Genomic DNA, 21203 nt, shown 5'->3' with positions numbered 1-21203 from the left:
TGTCTTACTGAATATTGTATGTGAGTTTGAGAAGAATGTGTATTCTGCACTTGTTGGATGAAGTATTATATAAATGTCAATTAGATCCAGCTGATTGTTGTGCTATTTGTGTGCTAATTGTGCTATTCAGTTCAGCAATATCCTTATTGATTTTATGCTGACTAAATCCATTATTTACTGATAGAGAGGTTTCAAGTTTCCAACTATAATAGTATATTTGTCTATTTGTCTTTGCAGTTCTATCAGTTTTTGCTTCATGTATTTTGACACCCTGTTGTTAGGTGCATATATATTAAGCATTGTGTTCTCTTAGGAAATTAACCCTTTTATCACTAGGTAATGCCCTTTTTTATTTTATCACTGATCATTTATCTTGTTCCACAATGTGTTTTGTATGAAATTAACATGACTAATACAACTTTCTTTTGATTAGTGTTATTTCACTTCTTCAACTTATCGGTGCCTTCACATTTAAAATGGGTTTAAGCTTTTTTACAGTTTATTCATTGTAAGAGAGAGCACAAGTGGGGTAGAAGCAGAGAGAGAGGGAGAGAGAATTCCAAGCAGACTCTGCACTATCAGCCCAGAGCGCGACACAGGGCTCGAACTAATAAAGAGTGAAATCATAACCTGAGCCGAGATCAAGACTCTTAACAGACTGAGCCACCCAGGCGCCCCTAAAATAAGTTTCTTAATAGAGAACATATAGTTGGATCTTATGTTTTTATCTGTTGTGATAATCTCTTGTCTTTTAATTTCTGTATATGTCATTCATATTTTAAGTGATTTTGGTATAGTTAGATTAATATTTACCACATTTATAACTGTCTTATATTTGTTGCACTTGCTTTTTTCTTTCTTTTTTAAAACCTCTCCTCTTTTAATGCCTTCTCTTGGTTTTTATTGAGAATTTAATTTTTATTATTTTATCTTTTTTAATATTTTATTTTTAAGAAATCTCTATACCTAACGTGAGGCTCAAACTCACAATCCTGAGATCAAGAGTTGCATACTCCACAGACTGAGCCACCTAGGTGCCCCTTATAGAGAATTTTATAATATTCCATTTCTCTCCTATCTTAATATCAATTACACTTCTTTTTGAAACATTTTAGTGGTTACCCCAGAGTTAACAATATATATTCACAAATAATCTAACTCTACTTTCAAATGGGTCTATATTTTTAATTTTCAATTCCTCCCTCATGTTCCTTACAATATTGTAGTTATTCACTTGGCCAAATGCTATACTCACCCTGTATATTGTTTTATTATTATTATTATTATTATTATTATTATTATTTTAGCTGTCTATTAAATCAATTAAGAATAAGAGAAGTAAAAGATTTAATTTTATTTATTACTTTTTAAAATTTTATTTGGTATTTCACTGATTCCTTCTCTGAGGTTCTTCTTTTGATTATATAGATCCAAGTTTCTAAATTATATCATTTTCCTTCTATCTGAAGAGCTTCTTTTAAAACATTTCCTGCAGGGAAGGCCTACTGGTGATAAATTCCCTCACTTGAGAAAGTCTTTATTTCTCCTTCACTTTTGAAGGAAAATTTTGTTGGACATAGAATTCTATGTTGGTGGGTTTTTTCTTTCAGTGGTTAAAATATTTTACTCTACTTTCTTGCTTGCATGGTGTCTGAGGAGAAGTCCAATGTAATTTCCATCCTTGTTCCTCTGTAGGTAAAGTGTCCCTCCCCTCTCCTGCCCTTAACTTCTTTGAAGACCTCCCTTGCCTTTGGTTTTCTGAAATTTAAATATTAGATGCCTACATATAGATATTTTGGTATTTATCCTGTTTGGTGTTCTCTGAGTTTCCTGTAGTTTGGTGTCCGTCATTAATATTGGAAAGTTCTCACCCATTATTATGCAATTTCTTTTGCGTCTTTCCTTCTTTCTTCTCCTTCTGTATGCCCACTACACATATGTTACACCTTTTGTAATTGTCCCACAGTTATTAGGTATTCTCTTCAGTTGTTTTCATTTTTTCTCTCTGCATTTCAGTTTGGGCAGTTTCTATTGATGTATCTTCATTTTCATTGATTCTTTCTTCAGCTGTGTCCAGTGTACTGGTGAGCCCATCAAGGGCAGTCCTCATTTGTGGTACAGTATATTTGATTTCTAACATTCTTTGTGATCCTTTCTTAGAATTTCTATTTCTCTGCTCATGTTCTCTATCTGTTCTTGCCCATTGCCACTTTTTTATTAGAGCCCTTAACATATTAATCATAGTTATTTTAATGTTTATTTATTTTTTAGAGAAAGAGAGAGACAGAGAGACAGAGTGTGAGTGGGGGAGGAGCAGAGAGAGAGAGACATAGAATCCCAAGCAGGCTCCAGGCTCTGAACTGTCAGCACAGAGCCCAATATGGGGCTGGAACTCATGAACTGAGAGATCATGACCTGAGCTGAAGTAGGATGCTTAACTGACTGAGCCACCCAGGCGCCCCTAATCATAGTTATTTTAAATTCCATATCTCAGAATTTCAAAGTCTGTGCCATATTTCAGTCTGGTTTTGATGCTTGCTTTGTCTCTTCAGATTGTTTTCACTTGCCTTTTACCATGACTTATAAGTTTTTGGTTGAAAGCGGACATAATGTATTAGGCAATAGCAACTGAGGCAAATAAACCTTTAGTGTGAGGTTTTTTATTTTTTAATAAAAAAAATGTTTATTTATATTTGAGAAAGAGACAGAGAGACAGAGAGACAGAGCCTGAGCTGGCGAGGGGCAGAGAGAGAATCAGAGGCACAGAATCAGAAGCAGGCTCCAGGCTCCCAGCTGTCAGCACAGAGCCCAATGCAAGGTACAAACCTGTGAACCGTGAGATCATGACTTGAGCTGAAGTCCCACTCTTAACTGACTGAGACACCCAGGGACCCCTAGTGTGAGATTTGATGTCAATCTGGCTAGTTGCTGGGCTGTATTTAATGTTTACTGTAGCTGCAGCTACCAGAGGCTTCAGTTACCTCCTGTGTCCTTGTGTTTTTCAGCCCTTTCCATTGCACTCTGCTTTTATTATACCAGAGCCCTGTTGATGTGCTGGTAAGGTGTTGAGGAGGGATGATTTCTGTAATCTTATGGTTAAATCTCAGTCTTTTAGTGTGCCTGAGTCTCTGGGCTATGACCTTTGGAAGTTTTTCTTTGTCTTTTTAAAAATTTCCTTAAGGTGAAACAGGAAGTCAATACAGAGCTAGAGCTGGCTTCCCCCAGGTAGATGAAGCTCTGATAAAGTTGGCCCTTTGGAGAGCAGATTTTTGTTGTGAAGCATATATTAAAATGGTTACTTTCCCCCTCACTTCTGCTGGAAACATGAGGGAGTTTTTGTCGGATCCTCACCTTGAGACTTTGGTGGGGTTCCTAAAGGTAAAGCCAATGTAGGTGTGGGGGCTTTCCTAACTGCCCGCACCTCCAGGAGCTTCTCACTTTCCAGCAAATCCACACTCACCCTCCAGCAATTCATCAAAATATTTAAGTATTCCTACCATTTTATGGCTGTAGTGGCTTTTCCTTTAGGTAAGGTGATTGAGGCTGTGAGTGTATTTACCCGTGTCTCCAGATGTTAGGCTGACACTTTGCCTTGTGACATCAGTTTTCTGATGGGTCTTAGAACTAAGTCATTTATCTTTGGTTTGTTGAGCTTTTATCTTGTTGAAAGGATGGAAGTGATGAATTCAAGCTTTTTACATGTCATAGTTGACTTTCAATCTCCTTGTTTCTTTCTTTCTTTCTTTTTTCTTCCTTGTTTCTCTGAATCTAAGCTGCTTTTCTTGGAGACAGCATTGAATTTGGTCTTGCTCTTTTCTACTCAGTCTGACAATCTGTGTCTTTTGAGTGGAGTGTTTTTTTTTTTCCTCACACCACCAAGCAATTCTTGGATACCAGCTGCATGTTCTACAAGTCAACTCAATTCTGACACCTATTATCTGGAGACAAGCAACTTCAGATTCCGCAGGTCCAGGGTTCAGTCCTATAACCTGCCTCCTGCTTCAGACTTCAACTGCAAGCCTAAGTTGTTGTCTGGTGCTTCCCACTTGCTGGATGGCAATTAGAAGTTCCCCTGACCCCCTTCTTGGGTTTGATTACTAGAGTGGCTGACAGAACTCAGGAAACCAGTTTACTCACTAGATTCCAGTTTATTGCAAAGAATATTAAAGGATATGCATCAATAGCCAGATAAAGTGATACATAGAATGAGGTCCCACATAAAAGAGCTTCTGTCCTCATGGTTGGGGCCTGACATGGTGACATGTGGAAGCATTCTGGCTCAGCAACCTGGAAGGTCTCCAAACCCCATCCTTTTTGGGTTTTATGGAGGCTTCATTACATAGGCATGGTTGATTAAATCATGAGCCATTGATAATTGATTCAACCTTCAGCCCCTCTCCCCATCCTGACAATCATGGGTTGGGACTGAAAGTTCTAACTTTCTGATCATGGTTGGTTGCCCTGGCAACCAGCTCCTCCTTTCCATCTTTAGGGGATTTCTAAAAGTCACCTCATTAACAGAAACTCAGTGGTGGTGGAAAGGGGATTGTTATGAATAACAAGACATCCAATTCACTTTTGTGGCTTGGAAACAATTTCAGGAACTGAGGACAAAAGACCACATATTATAATGAAAGATACCACCATTGCTCTCCTCACTTAGGAAATTCCAAGAGTTTGGGGACCTGTGAGCTGAAAGCTATGGACAGAGACCAAGTCTATACTTCTTATTATAACTCACACTATCACAGTAGACCGTATTTATATATATTTAAAATTTTTTTTAACGTTTACTTATTTTTGAGAGAAAGAGACAGAGCGTGAGGGGGAGAGGGACAGAGAGAGGGAGACACAGAATTGTGAGCAGGCTCCAGGCTCTGAGCTGTCAGCACAGAGCCCAATGCAGGGCTTGAACTCACGAATCATGAGATCATGACCTGAGCTGAAGTCGGACGCTCAACCGACCGAGCCACCCAGGCGCCCCTAGACCATATTTATATCTAGTGAATTACTGATAGGGTTGGACTTCCACCTGCTATTTTGCTATTTGCTTTCTATTTTGTCTTTTTATTCTTATTCTCCTCCTTTCTTTCGTTTGTGTTGAATAAATAGTTTTAGTATGTCATTTCAATTCTTCTGGTTTTTTTCCTTTTTGCTGTACTTTTTAAGTTACTTTCTTAGTGCTTGCTCTAAATATTACAATATGCATTTCAACTTATGACAATCTAATTCAGAATTCTAATTAATAATAATAATTAATTCTAGAAACTGTTTCGTAGGGGCAGAAAAATGTTTTCTTTTTCCCTTCTAGGTTCTTTAGCTGATCCAATAATTAAAGTGATATAAGATGGATTAGTAGCAGAATGTATAGGAGTCCCATAAAAATATGAGCCCCAAAGGGCAGCCAGGTAATTAAGGCTTATAGAACATCCTGAGCTAAGGAAAGGTACCGGAGTCTGGGGATAGAAAGAGAAGGATGGCCATTCACAGGAAAGTGAGAGATGTTTGAAAAGTAAATATTGTCCTGTTGTGAAGATAAATTTCTTAGGTATAAAAGGTATCTCTAGCAATAGCTCTTTTCCTAGCATATAAGGAGCAAATAATGTAAATTTAGGCCACTGAGGGGTGGGGAGAGGTAAAGAGCTTTTCCTTAATTTGAAGTTTCTTGAAAGTAATCAACCTAAAATAATCCTGATGACAAAGAGACATATTCTGCTCCCCTGCAATACTGTCTTTGAAACTTCAAATAAGAAGTTTCACAGTCCAGAAATTAAGTTGACAGATTGCTCCAAATCTCTTTGAACCAGACTCAGTCTTGGGAATAGATCAGTTCAGTTTAAGAGTTGTCTCATTTTGGGAAGCAGTCCTGCAGGTGGGCTCCCAAATTAGGCCTCTGTTGTGCAAGCAATCAGGTAAACAGAAGAAAAACAAAGATTAATGGTTGCAGCAAATTATAAACCTAGTGCCTGAGTCTTGAAAGTTGCCAGTCAAGAATATTTCTAAATGCCAGGCTTGAAGCATCTTCAGATGGAATGAAGGCAGACAGGGACAATTTGACTGATTTTCCTGGTTTGCAGTTTGAATGTCTCTGATGATGTCATCAGGTATACTGTGGTAGGGTCACCACCCTAAGGAGAGAAAAAAAAAAAGAGATAGAGAAAAGGAAAAAAACCAACAACCTTCAAGGTAACGTGATTATGCACCTATGTGACAACAGCCCTCATGACCTTGTAAACTGAGACCACTTAATCAGACTACATGTTTGTGTGTGTTACCATATATGGGAGACAAAGAAATAGAAAAGGTATTAAAAAAACCTGCTACATGATGTTCGGTTCTCAGTTCTTCGGGTATGAACCCAACTGAGCGGTGCTGGCACGAATAAAGTTGCTTCCTGGAAATTAAAAAGCCTCGGTGTCACGAATCTGAGAGAGAATCCTGCTATAGTACTGGTCAGCTTTCTGTGTGGCCCATTCAGCAATGGGCATGAAGGTTGTCTCAACATGAGCTATTGTGGAAATTTTTCTGAAGTTTATATCAACTCGTCTAGCTTCAGTTTGCAGGGCTTCAGGGAAAAGTTCTCAATGACCAAGTCAAAGGATGGGAAAAAATTGGAAACATTAGTTTAAAGATCTGTAGCCCGATATTTGAGGAGAGTAGAAGAATTCAGGATCTAGTCCAGTTTACAGATAAATAAAACCTCAAAGGCAATGGGCAATCATGAAATCTAATAGCCACAAAGGTGAGCTACTGAAACATAATTTTTCTCTCTAAAATCACTTTCATTTTACAGATATATAGATATAGAGATAGAGATAGAGATAGAGATAGAGATAGAGAGATACAGATATAGATGTGTGTGTGTGTGTGTGTGTGTGTGTGTGTGTGTAATTACGTATATACGAATTTTAGTTGGTTAACATACAGTGCAATATTGGTTTCAGGGGTCTACTTTCAAAAAACTTGGCCTGATTATTTACACAAGCGTGGCAAGAATAGCAGTTGACCACATAGACTCTTTTAAATCTGCTTTACTGGAACTATCATAAGGAATCTCAGACTGAACTTTTAAAAGCCTCTCCAGGCTAGGAAGCCAAGCCAAAGGCTTACCATCAGACTTTGCCTACAATACCATAGATTTGGGTAAATTCCTGTCTTTGAGGTCCCAAAGATATCCTGAGGTTCCTTCATCTGCCAAGAAGTGACCTACCTTACTCACCTATTTAGACTGTCAGGAATCCTGTAAGCAAGGTACAAGCCTGTTTTTCCAAGGGGCATTATTGGCTGCATAAAAGGCAGCCTGTGTTCCTTGAAGCTGTCAGGCATATCTGATTCTATGCACATCTCTCTCAAATATGTCATTCCAGTCAAAGCCTTGGTAATCTAACAGATGTTTCCAATTTTGTCCTGTTACAAGGAGAGCAGATTCTTTTTTTTTTTAATTTTTTTTAACGTTTATTTACTTTTGAGACAGAGAGAGACAGAGGATGAACGGGGGAGGGTCAGAGAGAGAGAGGGAGACACAGAATCCAAAACAGGCTCCAGGCTCTGAGCTGCCAGCACAGAGCCCGACGTGGGGCTCGAACTCACGCACCGCAAGATCATGACCTGAGCCGAAGTCAGACGCTTAACCGACTGAGCCACCCAGGCGCCCCAAGGAGAGCAATTCTTATTGAACTTTTGCACATAACTCTATTGCCATGAAAATAAGAATACTCACTCACTGAGAGTTTCCAAATCCTGGAGGGATCAGGTAGGGAGAAAATGTGATTGTTTCATCTTTGATTGCAAAACTACACTTTACCAAAGTTGCTCTAAGACATAGGTAGCTTAAGAGAAAATTTTCCTTGGGGCATCTGGGTGGCTCAGTTGGTTGAGCATCTGACTCTTGGTTTTGGCTCAGGTCATGAACTTGCAGTTCATGGGATCAAGCCCCCCATGAGGCTCTGTGCTGACAGCATGGAACCTGCTTGGGATTCTCTTTCTCTCCTCTTTCCCCCTCTCTCAAAATGAACAAACTTTAAAAAGAGAGAGAGAGAGAAAATTTTGCTTAAATCTGGAAAAACAAGACAGTTTCAAACAAAAAGTCATAAAAATTATAATCATCTTCATCAGTTTATTCAGCTCATGTTATTAATTCTTGTTCTGCTTGAACCCAGTTTTCCTACTAGTTCTGGAAAATTCTTACCCATTCCGTTTTATGATCAGAAACCTGCGCTTGTCAGAGTCCTTTCCATGAATTCGCTTGAAGATGAAGCACTTTTGTGGGTATGGTTTTGCAAATGCACCATAGTAAAACAATCACTGTAAATGACAAAAGACTTACAAATGGCCAAAGCTAAAAATCTGAGGAGAGTTCATTATAATACTATTGATAAAGAAATTTGGTTATTTCTGTGACATACATATTGTAAGATAATAACTGGAATTACAAGTGGTACTATTACACTAGGACATACTAGAATTTTAGGCATTTCATACAATTCTGGAATGGTTTTATATCTAGACAAATACAACATAAAGAAGACTTACTGTTACTTCTTATTTGACAATGTTTCTCATGTAATTTAATATATTAAAGAAGCCTAATTAGTGCAATATTTTCCTATTTATAAAGAGAGAGAACAAACCTTTTTAAGATGTTCTAGGGATCCTCTGGGAAATTCCACAGTTGGTTCAAGGTCAAAAAAACTTCATTTGGAATTTGATTTGATAAAGTTTATCACAAATATCAAAAGGTTTAGATCTTTGATTAATAAGGATCACAGATCACTATGAAACAATACTTAGTTATCTATTTAACCAAAGCGACAATACAAAATTTCAAAGGCAAACACAGAAGGTCACACAGTTGTGAGCAAAACTTAGATCTTCTAATATTGAGAAGTTTTTGTTTTCTTGAGTACTAAAGACCTGATTAAGACAACATGAAGCACAAGAAATTATTTTGATAAAACATAAACTCTTTTCTTCCTAGGCAGATACTTAAAAGGTAAAGAGGAACTTTTCATAATCTCTTATCAGGAGCAGACCAATAGTCCAAGGAAACTTTGTCCTTTTAGCAGATGAGAGAAAATCAAGTTTTAGTTTTATATAAGAACACCACTGATTTTAAAACTGAATTTTATAACCATCATAATACATTTATTCGATCTAAGCCAACTTGACCATACAAGGTCATATTCTCTCTCTCTTCCTCTCTTCCCAGCTTTCTATATGATTTGTCCTTGATTCTCTCCTTTCCCATTTGATATTTCACTTTTGAGCCAAATTAGTTTCTTTTCCCTGTATCTCTATTTCTCAACTGTTACACTGGCATTCTCTATGTTGGCAGATTTATGAATTCATATCATAATTTTTAGAAGGCTGTGCCCTTTTTTTTCTTTGCATGTGTCATTTATAATAACACAATCTCTGGCACAGGGCATGTTTACAAATAGTCCCAAATATCTTTAGTTTCTTTGAAATAGGAAGCCAAAAGTATATAAATCTATGCTCAGTAACTAATATTTTATTATTTTACCTTATTTGAAAATGGTCTAGATATTCAATAATTTTGTATTATTTAACTTAACTTCACATAACTCTAAAGTTTCAAGCTACCAAAAAGATTTGGGAAGCTATTTTTAAGTACACATACCATAAAATGTAACTATTGCTAAAAATTTCACCTATAAATTCTTATCCTGTTTGCATCTAAATAACTGCTCCCAACAATTATGTGTATGCTAATTATAAAAACTTCATGACACATTGGACAAAGTCAGCCGTCATCCAAAATGATTTTTCTTGCTGACAAATTTTATAAGAGATAACATGAATTTGACTAGTAAACCCAAGTCGAATAAAAGTTACTTGTGTTATAGTTAATGTTGATAAATCTAAAGACATGTATGTTTCAATTAAACCAATGAATTTAAACTGGCTTTAATAGTGAATATTTTTCCAGATCATGCAAACCTGAAAAAATTTTGGGTCAGTTTCTGTTATATTTCTGAGACCTTTAGGATTGCTCTACTTATAAGCACTTAATTTTAAGCCAATTACATAGAGCTTTTTCATAAATTAACTTGGCAATACCATCCAAGGTGGAAATGAGGTGGAAAATGTCACTCGTCTACTATATGTACATCCAGAGACATGGAAATGTGAGAAGTAAGGGAGATGATTCAGTTTCAGAAATACCAAATAAAATGTGCTGTCTAGTTAACAGTAGGTTTACAACCTATTGGAAATATGCGTGAACCCCCTACCACAATGGAGTCCCAAAACTTTAGACACTTCATTTCCTGGTTCTTCTTCCCCTCTCTTGTTTCTTGGGCTTATTTTCTCTGGCTTTGCAATGAGCATGTGCCAAAAAACAAAGGGAGGAGGGACTGAAAGTTTCTGCATCACCTCAGGGAATGATGCACATTTGTTCCGATCAGACAACTTTTTGCCTTACATTGGCACAGGCAACTTCCGGTAAGGCTGTAACCTCTATAGTACTCAGCCAATGAGGAACCAGGGGAGGGACTTGCACACTAGGAGATAAATGGTCGGCCGTGACTGCCCCTTAATATGCCTTTCAATCAGACACCCCCTCTTGCAAGAATGTTGATTAAAGAAAGCCTCACTTCACTGTGTTCTGAGTCTCTGTGTCCCTCCTTTGATTGGGTTGGTGGGCTTATTTCTTACAGTAAACTTACATACAGACAGACAGAGAGACCTTATAGCTATTGTTTTAAATTTTTAGCCATGAGTCCGGTACAATAATCCAAAACTAACTGGTTTATAAAATAATAGTTGAATCCAAATTTTGTTTTGCCAGTTGGAATAAATTAAATTCACCTGCTCAGATAGCTAAAGCCTTTAACTCATATTTGTAGAGAAGACATTTAAGATTTTTTCATTAGCCCAGTTTTCAAATCAGTCCTTCTTTTCTCCCCTCCTTCTCTTGAGAAACTTCTCCCTTAAAGCTTTCACTTCAAAGAATGGCTCTTAGACTTAGAGAAGATGGAGGTAGAAAATTTACATCACAAAGGCACATTTTCTTTAAGGAATTTTGGGGTATATTTGCCCATTATCAGGGGTCTAGAGTAATTACTTTTAAAAATTTTCCTTCTTTTTCTTAAGGGCAGGACAATTCTGTTTGTAGTGACATGATCTTCTACAATACCTAACAAGCATTTTGAGATGAATAGGAGAGGCTTGGGGATTGGTAAGGATAAGTGAGGTTTGCATTGCTTCTAGAGTTACATTTATGGTTTTGTAGAGATTTGTAAGACAGTAAATTGTTTCTAACTCCTCAAAGAATTGAACTGCAGCTTGAATATCAACAGAACAACCCACCTATCCAACCAGACTTGCTTCTTTATATCAGGGAGATTTCCAACTAAGATGGAAATCAGAGACTTCTGTGTTTTAAAACTTCAGGATTAACTTCTTTAATGCAGAATGCCTTTTTAATTTTTTTAATGTTTATTCATTTTTAGAGATGGTGACAGGGTGCAAGCCGAGGAAGGGCAGAGAGAGGAGGAGACACAGAATCTGAATCTCCAGGCTCTGCACTGTCAGCACAGAGTCCACGCTAGAACTCAGGAACCAAGAGATCATGACCTGAACTGAAGTTGGACGTTCAATGACTGCCACCCAGGTGCCCCCACAATGCCTTTCTAAAAATCTGCGTAAATCAGGGGTGCCTGGGTGGCTCAGTTGGTTAAACCATGAGGGGCTCAGGTCATGATCTCATGGCTCATGAGTTCAAGCCCCACATCGGGCTCTCTGCTGACAGCTCAGAGCTTGGAGCCTGCTTCAGATTTTGTGTCTCCCTCTCTTTCTGTCCTTCCCCCGCTTGCACTCTCTGTCTCTCTCACTCTCTCTCAAAAATAAATAAGCATTAAAAATTTTTAGAAAAGGGGCGCCTGGGTGGCGCAGTCGGTTAAGCGTCCGACTTCAGCCAGGTCACGATCTCGCGGTCCGTGAGTTCGAGCCCCGTGTCAGGCTCTGGGCTGATGGCTCAGAGCCTGGAGCCTGTTTCTGATTCTGTGTCTCCCTCTCTCTCTGCCCCTCTCCCGTTCATGCTCTGTCTCTCTCTGTCCCAAAAATAAATAAACGTTGAAAAAAAAATTTTTAGAAAAAATCTGTGTAAATCATTCAACAAAGGACTTCGAGTGCTCTCATTCTTTCTGGGTACACAATTCAACCTTGGGTCAATTCACCTTGGGTAGGGGGGAAGAATTTAATTTGCTTTTATCAGTCCCTGAATATCAGCCTCCAGCTGATCCATTTCCTGATCATCTATAGGAAGGCCTGGGAGAAATTCTAGTTACCCTTTGGGGAGAGGGCATTCCCCAGGGGGCTATCTGGCTTGTCTGATAACTATAGTGTAATCATGCATTAAGAGAACATCCCTTAACAGCGAATTGGGGTCTCAGTGAGTGGGATTGTGAATGGCCACTAATCTTTTCAACCCTTGTCTAAATTTGTTAGGCTATTCCGAAAGTGGAGGTAAAAGGGTTTTATAATTTAGAATACCTGCTGCTGTCTAGGGGACATGAATTCTTTGCAAGATAGGGGGGTGTCCAATATACATCTGCAAAGACATTGCATAGGAAGGGCTGATCTTGCAGAACCAGATTACAGAGTCCTAGAAAGTAGGAGTTAGAAGGGACAGAACAGTGAGCCTTACTGCCCATCTCAGGTGCTTCTGCCAAATCACTTTCTTGATTTTCATATTTATATGGGTAACCTGCATACCCCAGGCCTGGAGTTATGCTGTTCATAAATCTTGCAAAGAAAGGGAAGTCAAACCAAGCAGCTGGGTGTTGAAAGGATTTTCTGGGAAAACTGGAGGAATTGGGGGGGATCTAAGGGAATTTGATGAGGTCATAGGCTAGATTTGAGAGAAAGGGTCCAGTGACCCAAAATATCTTCTGGAGCATCAGGGACAGGGAGCTGGGGATGAGGAGAAGGGAAATTCATGTTAGATGTGGATTTTAATTTTCATTTTAAGTACAGTTTCTATTCTTCTGTCTTATTAAGGAAGCTCCTAGGGTTAGCCCTCATACTCTTTTGTGTCCAGTTTTAACTTGATCTTTCCACAGGTACTGTTGGAGAAGTGAATAAAATATGCCAAAGATGGCCGATGGGGCTAAAACAAACTCTGGTCTCTAGCTTAGAGACCCCTCCTCCAGTTCTTCTTCCTTTGCTGAGCGTGAGAAAACCCCCACAGATATGGAAGCTGACAACTATAAATTCCCACTTGCATTCAACGCTCGGGTCTTTGGAGAAATGGTCTCCTCTGAGCTCACTGGTGTTAAACAAATCTCTGATCCACCAAGATCTCCAAGTGTTGCTTGGTTTTTTCACCAGCGGTCCAGCCTGGTTCTGTAACAGTACTAGTGAGACAATTGTTTAGGATGAGTGTTCTCTTGAAAAATTTGTTTTTCTTTGAAATATAGGCAATTCAAAGGATCCATCATCTGGCAGTGAGTGAGTAGGATCTTACAGGGACTCAAACCAAAAAGCTTTTCTATGGCTTTACCATGAACATAAGAGGCATCCTTCAAGGAGAGTGCAAAAGATACAGCCCTCCCCATTTCCACAAAGTTCCACAAATTTCACTCTCAGGGTTAGTGTAAGAAAGATCTAGCCACAAATGGGATGCAACCCACATTTCTGTCTTACCAAATTAGTGAAGTGCTGTTTCCCTTTTCCCATGAGACTAATGTGGAAATGAGGTTGAGACAACAAAAGTCCTGTATGTGCCTGGACCCATTATAACAAATCCCCCACTGTCCAAGAGTTGGGAGTCAGACAAGACAGCAAGTGCACGTCAGTATGTGCATCCTCTGGTTGATGGAGACAAGAGAGAATATACTCACTGGTCATAAAACCAAGCTCACAAGACATAGAGCAAGATGAGAGAGGAAGAATCAGTTAAGCATCTGATTCTTGATCTCAGCTCAGGTCTTATCTCAGGGTTGTGAGTTCAAGCCCTGAGTTGGGCTCTGTGCTAGGTGTGAAGCCTACTTAACACACACACACACACACACACACACACACACACACACACACACGGAGGAAACTGTTCACATTAACAGCTTTAGTTAAGCCTTGGGTTTCTTAGCACCAAATTAATATCTGAGAGCGATGTGCTGCTGGGTCTGGGATTGTGTGTTGTTTTACAGTCTACTTTGCTGCATAGAAATTTTCTTGAGGTTGACAGGCGACCCAGTGTCAGTCTAACCCATTTTGTGACCAACTTATCTTAGCTCAGAGACATAGCGTTAGGTGGCCAGAGCTCTATCAGCTTTGAGGTGCTGATTTGACCACCACACGCTTTCACTTCCAAGATTGCCTTAGCAATAGCCTTTACCTCATTTGCATGTTCACTCACAGCAAAGTTTGTCTAAACAGACATCAGTCTGGAAGAACCATGAATTCACCAGTCTGTAAGGCTGGTCTGGACAATAGGCTATAGGACCTATGCCTGTCTTCTACCTATGGTTTTCCTCCTTATGACAAATGACACAAAAGACAGAGACAAAGGAAAAAAATGACCATCTCTGGGACAAAAGGGATCAATACAAAATAAAGTACTCATAACAAATCTTTTTGAAAAGTTTATTTATTTTGAGAGAGAGAGAGAGAGAAAGCAGGGGAGGTGCAGAGAGAGAGGGAGAGAATCCCAAGCAGGCTCTGCACTATCAGTGTGGAGTCCAATGTGGGACTTGAACCCATGAACCATAAAATCATGACCTGAGCCAAAACCAGAGTCAGATGCTCAACCAACTGAGCCACCCAGATGCCCCCATAACAAATCGTTAGCAGAGTTACTGTCCCCAAGGAGCTAGTTCACACAAATATTCTTTCCTACCAATCTAACTTTACAAAAAGAAGAGGACTCTCACCACTCTCCCCTCCATCAGACCCTGTAGACAGGGATCCAGGAGACTGACATGGTAAGAATTCTTACCTTCTGCCAGCTTTTGTCAGAGGCCCCAGGATCTCTCAGCAGCAGCAGCAGCCCCAGAACCAGTGGTGTCCAGCCAGTGAAGATCCCTTTCACAGTTGCCAGATGTAGGGGTGGAAAAAATTTCCATTCTTCTCTTCCAGGTTCTTTGGCTGGTATAATTATTACATTGATGTAAGACAGATTAACACAAGAAAAAGAAGCACATTTTATTCCACGTATGGTGGCCCCATAGAAATATGAGCCCCAATGGGCAGCTAAGTTATAGAACATCCTAAGTTAAGGAAAGGCGTTAGGGGTCTGGAAATACAAAGGAGAGGCAGATCATTCACAAGGCGGGAGGAGACGTTTGGAAAACAGGTTGTCCGGTTACACACATGAGCTTCTTAGGTAAAAAGGTATGTATCTTTGATAATAGCTCTCTTCTAGTACAGGCCTCCTTTCCAATGTAAATTTAGGCAGTTGAGGGGGAGGTAAAGAGCTTTTCCTGAATCTACAGTTTCTTAAAAATAATCAGCCTAAAATAATCCTTATGCTGGAGAGGCATATTTTTGGGGTGACAAATTTTGCTCCCCTGAAGTTTCAGTATATTTTCTTTTCTCCCCTCCTTTGTTCCATTATTATCATACCTATTTCTACATATGTTATATAGTTAATACAGCGTCATAAAAATTTTTGCTTTGTAAAATTTATGTTTTTTATTATTATTTTTTTTTTAATTTTTTTTTCAACGTTTTATTTTATTTTTGGGACAGAGAGAGACAGAGCATGAACGGGGGAGGGGCAGAGAGAGAGGGAGACACAGAATCGGAAACAGGCTCCAGGCTCTGAGCCATCAGCCCAGAGCCCGACGCGGGGCTCGAACTCACGGACCGCGAGATCGTGACCTGGCTGAAGTCGGACGCTTAACCGACTGCGCCACCCAGGCGCCCCAAAAAATTTATGTTTTTTAAACAAGTTAGGAGGAGAACTAAGAAATTATACTTATAGGGTCTTTTATATTTACCCACATGTTTATCATTTCTGAAGCTCTTCATTCTTACTGTGGATTCAAGCATCATCTGTTATCACCTTCTCTCAGATTAAAGGGTTTCCTTTCATATTATTACAAGGTGTGTCTGCTAGCACAGCACTGTCTCCGTCTTTCATTATCTGGGACAATCTTTATCTCACCTACATTTATGAAGGATGGTTTTGCTGGATATAGAATTTTCAGTTGACAGATATTTTCCAGCACTTTGGAATATGTCATTCCACTGCTTTGTGGTATCCATTGTTTCAGGATTGATTCATTTGTATAAATTCTATCTTTTTATTAAGATTGTTTCTATTCATTGAACTGTTGTCCTACTTTCTTTAAATTTTTGAGTAATTTTGTTTTGTTTTTTGTTTTTTGTTTTGTTTTGTTTTGTTTTTTAGTTCCTAAAACATATTTATAACAGTTGCTTTAAAGATTTAGTCTGACAGAGCTGACACCTTAGGGACACATGGTCCCTACTGACTTTTTTTTTTCTGAATAGGGTCACACTTTCTTGTTGCTTTGCCTGTGTTACAGTTTCTTTGTTGAAAACTGCATATTTTACATAGCATTAAAAAAGGACTTCAACTACTCTCATTTTGACCTCAAGCTTTCTAATTGATTAAGTTCTTTTCAGCTTATTTCTTATCCCAGGCAAAAAGACTGTACAAGCAAACCATCCCCTGATGGGAACCAAAACTATCCCCTCAAGCAGTAAGGACTTCCCTGAGCCAGCAAGACCCCAAGACAACAATCAGATTGACCTTCATTGCCGGCCTGCATGTACCCACCCACCGTTGTCCCACATTTTCCTTATATAAACCCAAAAGTATCTATGAGATACTAGTCCACTGTCTTCCTGTGGTTAGTATCACTGAAATAAATCATTTTCCTGTCTCACCTCCACTTATTTGTCTTTTCTCTTTCTCCCATCAGAGGGGGAGAGAGAGAGGGAGAGAATCTCAAGCAGGCTTCATGCTCAGAAGGAGCCTTATGTGGGGCTCAATCCCACAATCCTGGGATCATGATCTGAGTCGAAATCTAGAAATCTAGAGTCAGATGCTCAACCAACTGAACCACTCAGATGCCCCATCATTTCCATTTCTTTGAATTTTTTCCAATGGCAAGTGGCCAAACCTCATCTGTTTTGAACCCCTAGAACCAGGTGCTCTTGTACCCCTGCACCCCAGCTACAGTATATTGTAGTAACTACATATTATAGTCTCCCCCCTGAGTGCTGTTTTGTGTGTGTGTTTAATAACTTGCCTTGACTAAATCGGTGAAGTCTGCCTCCCCTGCAATGTGCATCCACAAATGTTTCTGCTGCTTTGTTCTTCTTGCTATTTATTCAATAGGTCCTTTGACTTTTATTTTCTCAAATTCCAGATTGTCAGCTAGTATAACTTTTGATATCTAAAATCTAGCATTGGTTGACAGCACCAACAATTTTTTTTTCCTTTACCAAAACAAAACATCTTCCCAAAATGGCGACGTTCCTAACAAGCTGTAGATGGTGGACGAATGAGGTAATCCGGAGCCTCCCACCGTGCACGAGGCAGCAGCTTCCTTTTGTTGTCCCTGCTTTTAGAAGGGCGCTCCATCCACCAAACTCGTCTTACAAACATTTCCTGGCTTCCAGAACCCTGCTTAACTTTCCTGTGTTTCTCATCGCCCTATTTACGACGTTAGTACCCAGGGTAAGGTGGTTTTGCATGAATGTGTGCGCATGCGCGAGAAAGCAAACTCGCGAGGACAGAAGAGCTATCCTTTCCTTTTTCAAACATTTTATAAATAGCAAAATAGTAGATATAAAACATTAATTTAATCATCCCCACGGAGCTAATTCTACCTGAATTTTCCTGTACTTTTTTGGGTAACATATTACTCATGGTAGACTCTAATTTTTTTTTTTTTTTTTTTTTTTTTTTTTTCAGAAGTAATGATACGGTTTCTACTGTCCTTTAGGAAATACGCTTGACTATATGGTGCCTTTTCTTTCCTTGCCCCATAAATGTGAAATTCAGAAATGCCTGATAGAAAAGTACAACCTCCTACCCAGGGTGGCATCAGAGGCCACACTTAAAGAGGGTAGAGGTGGGATGACATCCTGCATTCACAGCCAGGAGTGGTCATGTCACCACTGCCATTGGTCAAGTCACCCTGAACCACATTTACCCTCTTTATGATAGATGGGATTGGCTCTGTGACTCTAGTTTTCTTCCAGTTCCCTAACTACAACCCCATCTGAATGATGAAGCCCATCTTGCTGCAGGAGGGAGGGCAGAAAGCCATTGCTCATGTCTTGCTTGACCTGCTTCTGAAGGATTCCAGATTGGTGAACCCCGCAGGGGAAGTACATGCCTTTCATAAATTTCCTCAAGGAGACCTCATTTTTCCTAACTTCTGGCTTTATGCTTCAATAACAGCCATGAGCCTGACTTGGCCCCTGCAGCCTCATGGAAAATGTCTTTCCTCTGCAAAGCCCAGCATTTTCAAAGAGGAGAAAGATGGCAGATGTGGATACTGGGCAACCTTCCCTGGAGTCCACTTACTCCAGTCGAGCTCACTAACCCTCTGCCCCCTCAGCAACTGTTTGCGTTGGACTTTGCTGGATAGGCCTGGGAGGTGGGGCAGATGCTGCCATTCTGCATGGCGCCGCCCTGGAGAGTCAATATTGAAAGGTCTGTTTGTTTTTCTAGCCTCCACCTGTTGGAAACTCCATAATTACAGCCACTCATAATCAGGAAGAAGGGACAGCAGGGGAATTCCTGTACTGGAACAGTGAATGTTTCCACTGTTCTCCTGGGGGGACCAAGAGAGACCAACCTGCCTTCAGTTATAGTTGAGAACAGCGTGTAGGCAAGAAGACACAGAGATGACAGGAGGAGGGTGCCATGAAGCTTAACGGTGACTCAGGAAGCACACCTCCTGGAAGTGTCCCGTGCCCTCTAAGCCTACTTGCTACTCTCCCTTATTGGGTGTCCCCCCACCACTCCCCCAGCGAAGGAGGCAGCAACTCACAGCATAAGTGTCTAAATGCTACCCACCCCATTGGCTTACCCCAGACCCTCCAACCATCACCTATTTTCCTGTGTTCTAGAGAACTTGGGGAGTCACCCAGGACATCCCTCCACCTTCCTCTTGGGCCTCACTCCCCACCCTTACCCACTGCTATCTTCTTAGGAGCTTCCCCACCCCCACCCGTGCTCTCCAGGCCCTCCTGTCTCTTCTGGAACCAGGGCCTTTGACCCTTCTGCTCTCCCCATTCCTTCTTTCTTCATCAGATTCTTGACCTCGATCTAGAAACACTTTGTCTCCTTTACATTTCTCTCCCCCTCCCTGTGCACTATCTCCTTCCCTCTGCTGCCAGCCTCCCTGAGAGGGGCCCCTCTTCACTCCTCTATTTCCTCACTTCCCATTCACTCCCAAACCATAGTGTTGAGGCATTCAACACTCCTCCCAAATAAAAACAAAACGCAACACAACACAACAAAACCCCTGTTGTAGGACCAGAGGAAAGGGAGAAAGGGGGTGCTGGTATGAGCAGCACCAGAATGGTGCACCCAAAGAGAAGATTCAGGGGTGTTCTACTAGGGTCAGTGTCTGGGGAAGGATTCCAGGAGAAGGGGACATTTCAGCGGGGCCTGGATGCATGAATAAGAGTTCCAAACTCAGACAAGAAAGGGGAAGGGTGTTCCAGGCAAAGCAAGAACTCCCAGAGGCTGCTGTTTGGCAACAGCCTGGGTGCCTAGAGCCGGGGTTCATGTGTGTGTCTTGGGCAGACCGGTTGAGGCTGGAAAATGAGCGTGTGGCCAGTTTGCCCAGGAAGGTTTTATATCCAGGCTGAGGGTCATCCGTCAGCCTGAACCTTGGGAGGCCTCTGGAGATTTATTTAATGCTTTATTAATACATATGTATTGGATGTTATTATGTGGGCATCTATGCCCACAGTTCACCGTATAGAAGAGGCAGGAGAGCATGAAGGACAAAATCCAGGCAGGTTGAACAGCAGGGGTGGGCCTGGGGTGGACCTGGAGTTTTTCAGGGGTGCATATCCAAAATGAGAGAAAAGCAGCGCCCTACCAGGCTGTCTGTAAACATTCTGAAACCTGGGCGAGGGGCCTAGGGGCACTGGAGCAGAGGGGCCCGGGAAGTCTGACCAGTCAGGCAGGCTAAGTCAGCAGCAGCCCCGCCCTCACCACCCAGGCTCCCGGGCTGGCTGAGGTCGCCTCCCGCCGGCCCAGACCCCACCGCGCGGCGAGGGCGGATCCTGGAGGGCGCCCAGGGGGCGGCGGCGCCGGCAGCGGGGGTGGGGGTGGGGGGCTCCAGGCACGCCACCGCCGCTTCTCTGGCGCCGTGGGCTGGTGCTGCCGGTACGGGTCGGGGCGGAGAAAGTGGAGCAGCCCCGCCTGGCAAGAGGCCACCTGACAGCTGTGAACTGAACCCGCGGCAAGGGCGGGTCAGAGGGAAGGCAGCGAAGCCCAAGGTACGGTGGAGGAGGGTTGAAGGGTCGAGGGGTGCGCGCTCCCCCTTCCCCGCTGTGCGCGGTGCAGCCCGGGAGTCGGCGTTTCCTCTCTGTACCCCCGGGGGCAGCCAGGTGTGCGCGAATGTGTGCGCAGCACATGGAGTTGGGGGGCAGGGGAGGCTGTGTGCCCCGGAGGGGAACAGCGGGGCTCCCTCACTCCTGCCCCCACACTGTGTCCGGCCCTTGCTCCCTGGTCGGGAAGATCCCTGAGAGGGACTGGAGGAGGGTGGAGAAGCACTAGGGTTGAGATCCAGAAGGCCCTCAGGGACCCTTTTGCCACACCCAGCCTCTTCGTTTTACAGAAGAGGAAACTGAGGTTCAGAGTGAAGTGACTTGCCCAAGGTCACAGGTCTAGAAAGGAAAACTCCTTACTTGCATGTCAGTGCTGTTATGAGCTCTTGCCACGTGGACCAGGACAAAAGCATGGCTGTTACCTTGAGTAAACACAAAGCACTGAGAGAGAGAATCAAAAGACAAAGAGACAGAAAGAGAACCTTCCAGAGCAAAGGAAGAAGGTCAGGAAATGGGCTTATTACTGGGGCTGCACTTCCTCCCTGGGCCTGTTCCTGCTGTGGTCTGGCCACATGACTCAGCTGGCGCTGCAGCTGTGGACTAGGTGTGTGTGCGTGTGCGTGCATGTGTGTGTGTGCATGTGTGTCTGTGTGTGTAGGCACATGTGTATATGTGTGTGTGCACACGTGTGT

General features: G+C 41.6%; 1 protein-coding gene and 1 long non-coding RNA gene across 8 annotated transcripts in view; one reads left to right on the top strand and one right to left on the bottom strand.

The window, feature by feature from the left end:
* Positions 1-5070: 5070 nt before the first annotated feature.
* On the bottom strand, positions 5071-21011 carry LOC115518130. 3 transcript variants are annotated; one of them, XR_003970178.1, is made up of 5 exons: positions 20872-21011; positions 14960-15108; positions 8189-8304; positions 7220-7407; positions 5071-6128 (listed from the first exon to the last, which is right to left on the bottom strand). It is a non-coding gene; the product is annotated as an uncharacterized LOC115518130 (long non-coding RNA). The 3 variants fall into 3 exon arrangements; XR_003970179.1 differs by lacking the exon at positions 8189-8304; XR_003970177.1 differs by lacking the exons at positions 7220-7407; positions 8189-8304.
* The window catches only part of CRACR2A (calcium release activated channel regulator 2A), a 137807-nt gene continuing 136877 nt past the window's right edge, over positions 20274-21203 (top strand). For 2 of the 5 annotated variants that reach the window (XM_030321457.1, XM_030321456.1), the window contains exon 1: positions 20274-20460. The gene's annotated coding sequence lies outside the window, so the exon portion shown is untranslated. The remainder of the gene's footprint in view (positions 20461-21203) is intronic. The other 3 variants (XM_030321453.1, XM_030321450.1, XM_030321455.1) reach the window with 2 other exon arrangements.

This window comes from Lynx canadensis, chromosome B4 (assembly GCF_007474595.2).
Source record: "Lynx canadensis isolate LIC74 chromosome B4, mLynCan4.pri.v2, whole genome shotgun sequence".
In the NCBI taxonomy this organism is placed as follows: Eukaryota; Metazoa; Chordata; class Mammalia; order Carnivora; family Felidae; genus Lynx; species Lynx canadensis.
The sequence above is the reverse complement of the archived record's forward strand: the minus strand, read 5'-3'. Positions and strand labels throughout refer to the sequence as shown.